This window comes from Biomphalaria glabrata, chromosome 4 (genome assembly GCF_947242115.1).
Source record: "Biomphalaria glabrata chromosome 4, xgBioGlab47.1, whole genome shotgun sequence".
NCBI classification, from domain to species: domain Eukaryota; kingdom Metazoa; phylum Mollusca; class Gastropoda; family Planorbidae; genus Biomphalaria; species Biomphalaria glabrata.
The window spans coordinates 55,858,726-55,869,837 of record NC_074714.1 but is presented as its reverse complement, the minus strand read 5'-3'; the positions used below and the strand labels follow the sequence as shown (position 1 = coordinate 55,869,837).

The 11,112-nt window shown below is 35.1% G+C and overlaps 1 pseudogene; it reads right to left on the bottom strand.

Moving 5' to 3' along the window:
* Positions 1-335: 335 nt before the first annotated feature.
* The window catches only part of LOC129925991 (dynein axonemal heavy chain 6-like), a 60,640-nt pseudogene continuing 49,863 nt past the window's right edge, over positions 336-11,112 (bottom strand).

Genomic DNA, 11,112 nt, shown 5'->3' with positions numbered 1-11,112 from the left:
GAGTGGATTTGAATGCCTGGATCATATAATTTCAACTGTATAGAAACATAGTCTCATATTATTTTCTTTCATGTGTCAAGAGAAGCTCAATGTATAAAAATTGTATTTTATTATGACTAAATAGAAATTTTTATAAAGAATTTTTTACTTCATTTTTATAGTGGTAAAAAATATAATTATCTTCGAATAGTTAAGGACTTTATTTTAGTGATATGAACACAACATGTTCTAGACAGTCATCAGAGAAGAAAGTTGCTCACTAACATATATAACATTGTGTGAGCCTACAAACAAACAAACAGGAGAACAAACACAAAGTAATAACTAGAGAACCATTTGTAATGGACATTGTTTTTATTGTTCAATGCTTTACAACTTATCTGTAAGCAAAATTAATCAGAAATTTGACATAAGAGTGCTGCACCTTTGGCTATCCAGTAATCTTGTGTGTTGCTTGAAGGAAGGTGGACAGTTACAACAAAGTTAGTAGAATGTCCTGCCAAAGAAACAAACAAGGAAAGCAAAGTCAAAACAGTGGAGTTCAAATATTTATATATACACCTAGGGTGCAGCAGCTAAAAAAAAACTTTTATTTTTTAATTTTCTCTAAAAATGTGAATATAATAGACCAGGGCAGAGGCTCCTAACATCATTTCATAAAGAATATTACTGCCTGTTATTATAAAACTACATCTATAGGGTTATTAAATCAAAGCCTGAAGCTATGGTTTTGGTTAGGAGATCTTGTCATCCACAAAGAAGCCTCTCACCTGGCAGCTGCTAGTTCCAAAGGAATGACACAAAAAAAAAAGGATATATAATATTATAACGACTCTATCCAGGATTTCTGCCAACACAACATAACCAACTTAAAGAACTTCACAACTCAGGCTCCAAATAATGTAAAAACTTTAATGTCTAATAAATACACAGCCAATACTGAATACTGAACAATAACTGTACTGCAGTCTAAGCCTCTATACATCTGTACCAAACTCTACAGGCCTTTCCACCTCCTCCTGGATTGAACTGTTTCCTATTGCCTTCACAATGAATACTGAATACTGAACAATAACTGTACTGCAGTCTAAGCCTCTATACATCTGTACCAAACTCTACAGGCCTTTCCACCTCCTCCTGGATTGAACTGTTTCCTATTGCCTTCACAATGAATACTGAATACTGAACAATAACTGTACTGCAGTCTAAGCCTCTATACATCTGTACCAAACTCTACAGGCCTTTCCACCTCATCCTGGATTGAACTGTTTCCTATTGCCTTCACAATGAATACTGAATACTGAACAATAACTGTACTGCAGTCTAAGCCTCTATACATCTGTACCAAACTCTACAGGCCTTTCCACCTCCTCCTGGATTGAACTGTTTCCTATTGCCTTCACAATGAATACTGAATACTGAACAATAACTGTACTGCAGTCTAAGCCTCTATACATCTGTACCAAACTCTACAGGCCTTTCCACCTCCTCCTGGATTGAACTGTTTCCTATTGCCTTCACAATGAATACTGAATACTGAACAATAACTGTACTGCAGTCTAAGCCTCTATACATCTGTACCAAACTCTACAGGCCTTTCCACCTCATCCTGGATTGAACTGTTTCCTATTGCCTTCACAATGAATCGTGAAACCCTCAATCATGAATCCTCTAGATTGACACCTTTGTTCTTAATATAGGCTTCTCAAAGACCTTCTAGAAAGTGATGGATGATCATAAGACTATCATCATGAATGGCATATGTAGTATTCAAAATACAGATCATTCTTGAAGTGTCATCCCTCATCACAGTAGACCACTCACCGAGTTCTGGCCTGTGCTATCAGTGTCAGCTGATTGCACATACAATTACCCCTACATGAATCAGTAATAACAATATTCTAAAACACAAAAACACCCCTAGATGTCAGCCAATCTGTTTTGTATGCTGCGTTCTTACACAAATAAAACACTTTTTAAATCTACTTAATATTAAAAACCAATCTATTGAATGGTCAAAGGTAATCTTAGAAATGTCAATGTGAACACATTTCATCATTAACCCTAATAAATTATTGTCTATTTTAGCCTTCTATTATAATATATAAATATAACTTTATGCTTATTATTTAAAATCAGAAAAAAAAAGTGTAAGATAAAATTAATTATGATGAAATAAGAACATAAAAAATTAGACATTAAATGCAAGCAATTAAAAAATAAATGCTCAAAGCAGGCACTGAAGCCTGACCATAATTTTAAATTCAGTAATTTCTACTACTAAATGGTTGATTTTTTTTTTTAAGTTTCTTATTTTTAGCATTTTGTTAACATCATTTCTCAAAATAGTACATCTCTTGTTTCAGTCAACATATAGGAAAGAATAGGAAACATGTCTAGCTTTCTATAAAGTACAGTTGGTCCAATCCATACTACATCAAAGAAAGCTTCTAATCAAACTTAAACATAAACAAACAAAGAAACCAGATAAGCCTACTATACCAGTATTGAAATACATAATCTGATTAGACAAACTGAAGTCATTTTCTGGGCAAACATGTCATCGGCCATTGTATAGAAGTAATGGCATATTGCTATTAGAAATACGCTCAGCTCATAATCATAACATAGGAGGCACGGTGGATGACTGGGGTCCAGGGTTCGAAACCTGGTGAAGACAGATTTTAATTTTTTGGGATCTTCTGGTGCCTCTGAGTCCACCCAGCTCTAATGGGTACCTGACATTAGTTGGGGAAAAGTAAACGCGGTTGGTTGTTGTGCTGGCCACATGACACCCATAGGCCACAGAAACAGATGACCTTTACATTATCTGCCCTATAGACCACAAGGTCTGAAAGATGAACTTTACTTTACTTTATAATCATAACATATACACTTTTTCAGTTCCCTTGAATGTATCCCAAGCAGTGGCATCAAATAGATCTATACCTAACTATTGTCAGGCAATCACAAAAACTATGTGCTGAGCTGAGATCTGGACATATATTAAAACTAAGCTGTAAAGAAAATGGACAGCTTCAGGAAACCAATCATGTTAAACCAATGGATGTACTAAAGCTAAAAAAAACAACAGAAAGCAAACAGGAACTTATCAAAAACATCAAATACAATCTTTACACTGGAAAACCACTAGAAAGATCACATGCACTCTATATACTGTGACTAGCACAGCCAAAATGCAAACACCATTATTGATTTGATGAAACCAATGAATAAATCTGAGAGTTCCTGAAACACCAACAACACGGCTAGAAGCCTTATAGTAATACTATGACATCTTATATCTCTCTGATGCAGGTCTCTATTCAACACACAGAGACTGAAGACTTAAATATGTCTGCATTAGAGATTTGCTATGGACTGATGCTTGCACCCTGAATGCCTCAAATGAAGCAGATCTTATCCCTGTACACATTTTGGCTTCACAAACACAGTAGGCATGGAACCAGAAATACTATGACCATAAACTGCCTGATGTCAGGTCATTGATTGATAGGTTGAGCAGTATGCACTTTGGATTGTCATCAACCTAGTCCCGAGTTCAAAGCCTGCCAGCTGGCCGTCATGCAGGAGGAATGAGCTAAGGGGTAACAATCTCCATTTCTAAAGGAACACCCACAATGTATTAAAACAAAGAGTCAACATGCAATAATTTGTCCAGTTGGGGAGCACTGTAACAATATATGCTAATATAGATGATTAAACAAACTTGTGTTACACATGCTAGTGCAGCATTTGGTAGACTTCAAGAACAAGGAGGACCAAGGCAAGGACTCAGCATCAACAAAGCTGAAAGTCCACAGTTCTTCCCTCACTTTTATAAGCCATGGTCTCTATAGTCTTGACACATTCAATAGCTGAACTCTTTTTTGATCTGTGCCTCCTAAGAAAAATTTCACATAAGATCCTTTACATCTCAAATCAACAGTCCATACTTAAAAAAAAAATGTCCAAACTCTGCTGGGCTGGGTATGTAGTAGGCATGACTTTAGTCCATTTCCTAAATGAATTTTTGAATGAATAGCTGTGCAAATGAGGATGTTCTCAACACAGAAATGATTGAGAAATTCAGGAATCCTCTTCTTATTCACAGAAAGACTAATTGTACTAGCTACAGAAACTATTGAACACAAAAATCTATCTTGATATTTAACCAATCTTGTTATGAACAGAAAAAAATGTTGTATATTGTTATGACATGATTAGGATTTAGTTATTTGTTTCGGGAATAAGGGGAAAGTTTTACTTAGTGACAAGTGACGTGACAGATCTTTAAAAAACAAGAACGCTCCAAGTGACGCTAAAAAGAAGACGCTTCGTGTAGAGCAGTAACATAGATATACGGATTTACGGACATAGCTGACATCGGACAATTCCCTTCTTGATTATTAAATATATTTGTAGAACAACATCAGCGTCAACTACATATTTTGATTGTTTCGGCCTTTCGCCGGTGTTACTAAAGTAGTTTGAGTTCAGTGTTACTTCCAGGCAGACGTAGATCTACACTAGTTATATTTCAAAGAATCAACACCATGCGGAAGCCTTAACAATATCTATATACAGAGTAAATCAGTGAGAGATATACAAGGAAGAAACAAGTGAGAGCTAGATCTTAAAGTAAACAAGTTAGGTCTTGGAGAAAATAAACCTGTGAGAGCTGTAGCAAGACTTAACCAGACATGCCCATGAAAGCTATGGTAGGAGTTAACAAAAGATAGAAAGTGTTTTGTGAGAACATTGATCCCAGCTGTAAAGAAATTTGTTAACTTGTTACCTGTAGTGGAAAGTGTGCCAGCTCTTGCAGCTGTTTTGTAGAGTGGCGCTGGATAGAGAGATAAATCTGGTTCATAGTCTAGGCGAGGATCCATGTGCATTACAGGCAAACTGGATATCATTTAGAAACAAAGAATTAAATGACTCAATTTGTATAGAAATAATGAAAGCAGTAATTTCTTTTTTTCTGATTTGTTCCCCTCAATATGACTATCAAAACAGAAAGTTGTTTCTTTTTTTTTTATATTACGGTCAATTGATGGAGGTCATAAATAGTCCTACATGTTTCAAACTGCTTAGTTCTTTTTACACTTTTATAAGGTTAGCTTGAGGCCAGTTTCTTATGAAGAAAAGCACAGATCTGAACAACATTTTTTAGAACTATTCTACTTGGGTCTGTGTCGCTGGTTCAGATTTTCATCTTCCAGGGAATGCATTTCTAAATTACATTGTCCTATGTAGTTGAGTTAATTTTATTTTTTTTTCTTCAGGCTGAATTTTTTGTAGTGTGTATAAGAGTCATGTTCACATAAATTGTGACGAGACTAGGACACTCTTGGTTTCATTTCTGTCATCACTTTCTCTAAGTCTAACAATATTTGTTAACATTATTTTGGATCTTCCATTTTGTCAGTCATTTTTTTTATAGTTGAAACATGTTTTCAAACTTGCTTTTTGAACTTCAACGAGCACTGAGAGATGACTTCAGTTCAGTCAGTAAAGACAGACAAATTCTATTCAGTCAGTAGAAGACAGATGGCTTCTATTCAGTCAGTAGAAGACAGATGGCTTCTATTCAGTCAGTAGAAGACAGATGACTTCTATTCAGTCAGTAAAAGTTAGATGGCTTTATTCAGTCAGTAGAAAACAGATGACTTCTATTCAGTCAACAGAAGACAGATGACTTCTATTCAGTCAGTAGAAGTTAGATGTCTTCTATTCAGTCAGTAGAAGTAAGATGACTTCTATTCAGTTAATAGAAGACAGATGGCTTCTATTCAGTGAGTAGAAGTTAGATGGCTTCTATTCAGTCAGTAGAAGTAAGATGACTTCAGTCAGTAGAAAACAGATGACTTTTATTCAGTCAGTAGAAGACAGATGGCTTCTATTCAGTCAGTAGAAGTTAGATGGCTTCTATTCAGTCAGTAGAATTAAGTTGACTTCTATTCAGTCAGTAGAAAACAGATGGCTTCTATTCAGTCAGTAGAAGACAGATGGCTTCTACTCAGTCAATAGAAGACAGACAGCTTCTATTCAGTCAGTAAAAGACAGATGGCTCCTATTCATTCAGTAGAAGTTAGATGGCTTGTATTCAGTCAGTAGAAGACAGATGACTTCTATTCAGTCAGTAGAAGACAGATGACTTCTATTCAGTCAGTAGAAGACAGATGGCTTCTATTCAGACAGTAGAAAGGAGGAAGGAGTTACAGTTAAATATTGAATACAATGAAAAAGTAGATATTAACTAAAATACATTTTGTTTGTTATATCCATTACAAGACACACACTGCAATACATGTCAAGTTTGTATCTTTACAGGCTATTAGTTTGCCCCATGTTGTACTATCTAAGAGTATTTAAGTATTGGTTCATTTAGCTAGATGATATGTAGCTGAATGAAAGTTGTATACAATATTAATAAGATCGTGTTGCAAACATTAATGCCAATGTGGCCTTTTTTTATGAGCTCTTACTTTGCCTGCATCTGGCCTTTCAATTGGTCACCAACAGTCATGTGATCCCAGTCCCAGGCAAAACCATCCATATAGAGTCCATGTACAAGCACTCCATCATCAGGAACATCCAACTGAAAATAGATAGGATTGAAATATAAGTTTACTAGATATGCTGTTTTTTTTTTTAAATTAAACATGTTTGGGAAACATTTAAGTAAAGTAAAAATTTCCCCCTTTGCGACCATGTTTTCTACACTGGCAGACGATGTTAAGGTCATCTGTTTCTAAGCCAACGGTTAACGAGCAGGGTGTTATGTGGCCAGCACAACAACCAACGGCCTTTACTTTCCCCAGAGTTGGGTGTACCCAGGGGCGCCCTAAAAATCCTAAAATTCAAGATCCCAGCCTTCACTGACATTCGAACTCTGGCCCTCAGGTTCGGATGCCAAGCCCTTAACCATTTGACCACTACACCCCCTGGGAAGCATTTAGGTTCCTCATTATGTTATGATAAAATTGAAATCTGACAGAGGACGAGGAGGAGAAAACAACAAAAGTTTAATTAAATTTCTCTAATTTTTTTTAACTATTGGGAAATAATTTCATTGAATCAAGTGAAATTCTTTTTATACTTCCTATATTTCCATATCAAGTCTGATCATTTATTAGTGTTTTTAATTTTGAAATTCTATATTTTGATTTCGTAAACTGATTTAACCATTGTTTTAAAAATAAATGTTGATTTATTAGAGAAATAATTTGATTTTAACTAAGAGTTTACATTTTGATCCATAGGTATTGTTTCGCCCTTTTTAACTGTACGCAGCTGCTCCATTACTAGTGCTTCTTCTCTAGAATATGGCAGGAGAATGAACTTGAATGAGAGATGATCAATAGGCTGGTTGTACTTTCTAGCAAAATTTTGAAGAGTTCCAGTCAAGAAACCTGTAAATAAATAGAAGATATAGTCTTCAATAAGTTTTGAATTTCTTTTTTTTACTGTTTTAAAAAAAAATGTTTGCCAACTAAATACTACAAGTGGAATCTTTTACACATTTTTCTTCTACTTCCCATTCTTAAACCAAATTGAAAATGAGCACAATTATTGATTGTTGATGACAACACATGAATCAATCACAAAATTAAGCAAATAGTTAATTACCAGACAGCAGGCTTATTGTGAACAAGACAGCAGTAGGTCTATTACAAAGGCAGAAGGATACATAATTTGAGATCTAAAGGAAATCTACAGAGGACAGAAGTTAACTGGCTGCCTGGTCGTGCGGTTTGCGTGCTGGACTCGTTCAGATTTATCGATGATCCAGGGTTCAAACCCTGCCCGCTCCCATCCCCCGTCGTCCTGCGGGAGGTTTGGACTAGGAAGTAATTATCTTCAACTCTGAAGGAACATCCAAAACATGTAAAACATTTTACAAACAAAACAAACTACTGAAAGAGAACCTAAACGGATCACAGCAATGTCTACAACAATTATGTCTGCATTGGGTGTGGCAAAATATGTAGGTCACAGCTAGGACAGCCCAGCCGAGTGAAATACTGCACTCCTCCTTGAGACTCAAATACAAGCCTTCTCATTATTAGTCCTAAATGTACTAAGCTAAGTGAGATAAGCCTTGTGTAGAGAATAAAGCGACACATTTTTTTAAGACTGTAAAACCTTCTATTTTTTATCAGTACTTGAACAGCTCAGTGACTAGTACATTAGCCTTCCATCCTAGATACTTGAGACCTCCATTTCAAATACAGAATCAAGCAACTTTCTTACTTTAAAAAAAAAAAAATTGGTTTTGAAAGGGCAGCACCAAAACTTTCTCCCAGATTCAACCCCTTCCCCAACAGAAACTTATTGGACCATAGTGCACTGAGCAAGCTATTAGCATTAAAGTGGCAATAAACAAAAACAACTAATTAAAGTATTTCCAATTGCACAAGTTTATTATTATTAGTCTAGCTCTGTTAAAAATTAATTAGATTATTGATTCAAAATAAGTAATGCTATTAGTTTTTTAAAAGTACTTTTTATATTTCCCTTGTTCCTGACATGGTTTTGACACTTTAGCTTTGTAACAGCAATCATCTGCAGTTGCCTTAAATCAAGGTGATCATAAATGGGAAGATCAAAACTCATCCTTTAATATAGGGCAATAAAGTCATACCCAATCATGTTACGTTACAGCTTAAGAAACATAATACTCCGAAAAAACAGGTAGCACAGTAATTTATTTTCAAACACATTTTCATGATGTTTATAGGACACATAAAACTTTGTGAAAAGATATTGTAAGTATCTGACATTTAGATCTACAACTTCCCAACAAAATTACAAACCTTGTGGAAAGAAGAAGCCAGACAACCAAAAAGACTTAGGAGGTCCATTATTGATCCAATTGTCAATAAAACAACACCTCATTATCAGGTCTTTAACCCAAGATGCTAAAGACTTTAACGAAGGATAAGCGTTTCTGGCCCATAATTCTGGGACCTGAAAATGTGTATCAAATATACTAAAGTGCTTCTAAACATATTGTTAAAACTATTTGATTATTACTGTTACATAAAACACATTAGTGATTTGGAAAACTCTGGATAAGTTTAAACCATTAGTAAGCACAGTTGATTTAAGATATTCCATAATTTATTTTCATTGACGTTCTAATAATTTATTTTCATTGAAGTTCTATTTTTCTTTTTTGTTATAATATGTGAGATGTGTGGCTGAGTAACAAGAATTCCGTGGCAACCCATCGAGAGGAAGGGGGGGGGGCTGAGTTTTATTCCAAACGTGTTTGCTGAGTGCCTGAAGGCAACCCATTGTCTCCCCCTGATCGAGAGGAGGGGGGGGGGGCTGATTTTTATTCCAAACGTGTTTGCTGAGTGCCTGAAGGCAACCCATTGTCTCCCCCTGATCCACAAAAGGAATTGGACTATAATTCAAGAAACTTGCTATAAAGCAAGAAACTTGTGCTTTACAAACAGAAAGAAATAACCCTAACCAAATTAAAAATCTATTGAAGTTGAGTAAGTCATATAATTTACACAACAATGATTTTGTTAGAAAAAACATAATAAATGGAAAGTTGATCCATACATGTGTCAGGTTGTATTTTAAAGCCTTGCCTTATCTGTCCTGGCCCCCTGACACAGTTTATCAATTATGTCAAACAAGAAACACCACTACATCAATTCATATATTGACTTGATGAATGTTTAATGTTATGATACATTGAATGAAGAGTGAGGACTAGAAACTCAAAATACCTAAATAAATGAAAAGCTACCAGTGTCTTGGAATTCCCATATTGACATAATAAATCAAACAAAAGACTATAGTTTATCATAAATGTTTGCAAATCAGACAGTAATATCACAACAAAATTCTATTTCACCTTAAACCACTATGCAAAATTGCATCTTAATTTGGGGGATCCTTCAACATGTGATAGATAAAGAATCTAAAAGATGTCATATAGAGCTATGAGGCATATCACAAATGGATACTTACATTAAACAAATTAGCACCTTAGGATATCACTAAACATTTAGAGGAATTCCAAGACAAAACACTAGAAAACAAAGTAGTAGTAATACCTAAAACACTAAATTATAGCTTGCAAGTACAATAACATTATCTAATATAATACTCAAGAGACAAAAGGCTAAAGACACATTTCTTATTCCATATGCTAGAACAAATTAATATAAATAATCTTTCTTTCCAAGAACAATTTGAGAATGAAAAGGGTTGCTTGAATCAGCAAGGAAAAGAAAAACAATGAGTTAAAAGAATTTTAAGCTCTGTTTCACATGAGCCAGGGGGTAACAGGATGAATTCAGGTTGGACATTATTATCTTCTTTTTGAACTAAATTAGTGTAAGAGAAGCTGACTTTAAGTTGAAGCTTCCAATAAAATGTGTGAAGTTTTTTGGGAAAAATAAGACTAAAATTTAACAGATAGATCTATGTTCATTCTAAATGTAAACAATAAATTACTTACATGGTTATTTAAAAAAGCATTGTATACATTCTCCAATTCCTCACTCATCACTACGAAACCTTTGATGGCTTTTTTCAGTTGTTCTAATGATGTCTAAAGGAGTAAAAAATTTAAAAAAACTTGACCAAATTATCTCTTAAAATGAAGCTCTGACTTACTATCATTTCACCATTATCACGAGAATTCCAACAGTTATTGCTGGGTATTTTCTATTCTGGTATCCATTGAATAACAGTTTTTTTGCTGTTTTGTTGAGTTTTGTAAGTGCTGTTCTGAGGTTTTTAATACAAGAGGAATCAGAGTTTTGCAAGCTTTGGAGGGTTGTTTTCGCATCAGTTAGAAAGACAATCTGACTGTGTGGGGAACTTGGATGATTTGCTAGCATGGTAGCAGCTAGTGCTAGTGCTTCCCTTTCTGCTCTGTGACTGTCAGAGAGCTCTCCAGTTGCAATGGATTTTTCTAGTTTTCCTCCATCTGGCCATTCGATGAGTATTCCAGCTCCTCCATTTGTGGTGGCTTTATGGGATGAGCCGTCCCTGTAAACTCTGATCCACTGATTGCTAGGATAATTGGTTTGTAGAAAACAGTTCACTATTTCCTTGAGCTCTGTTGGTCTGTAGTCA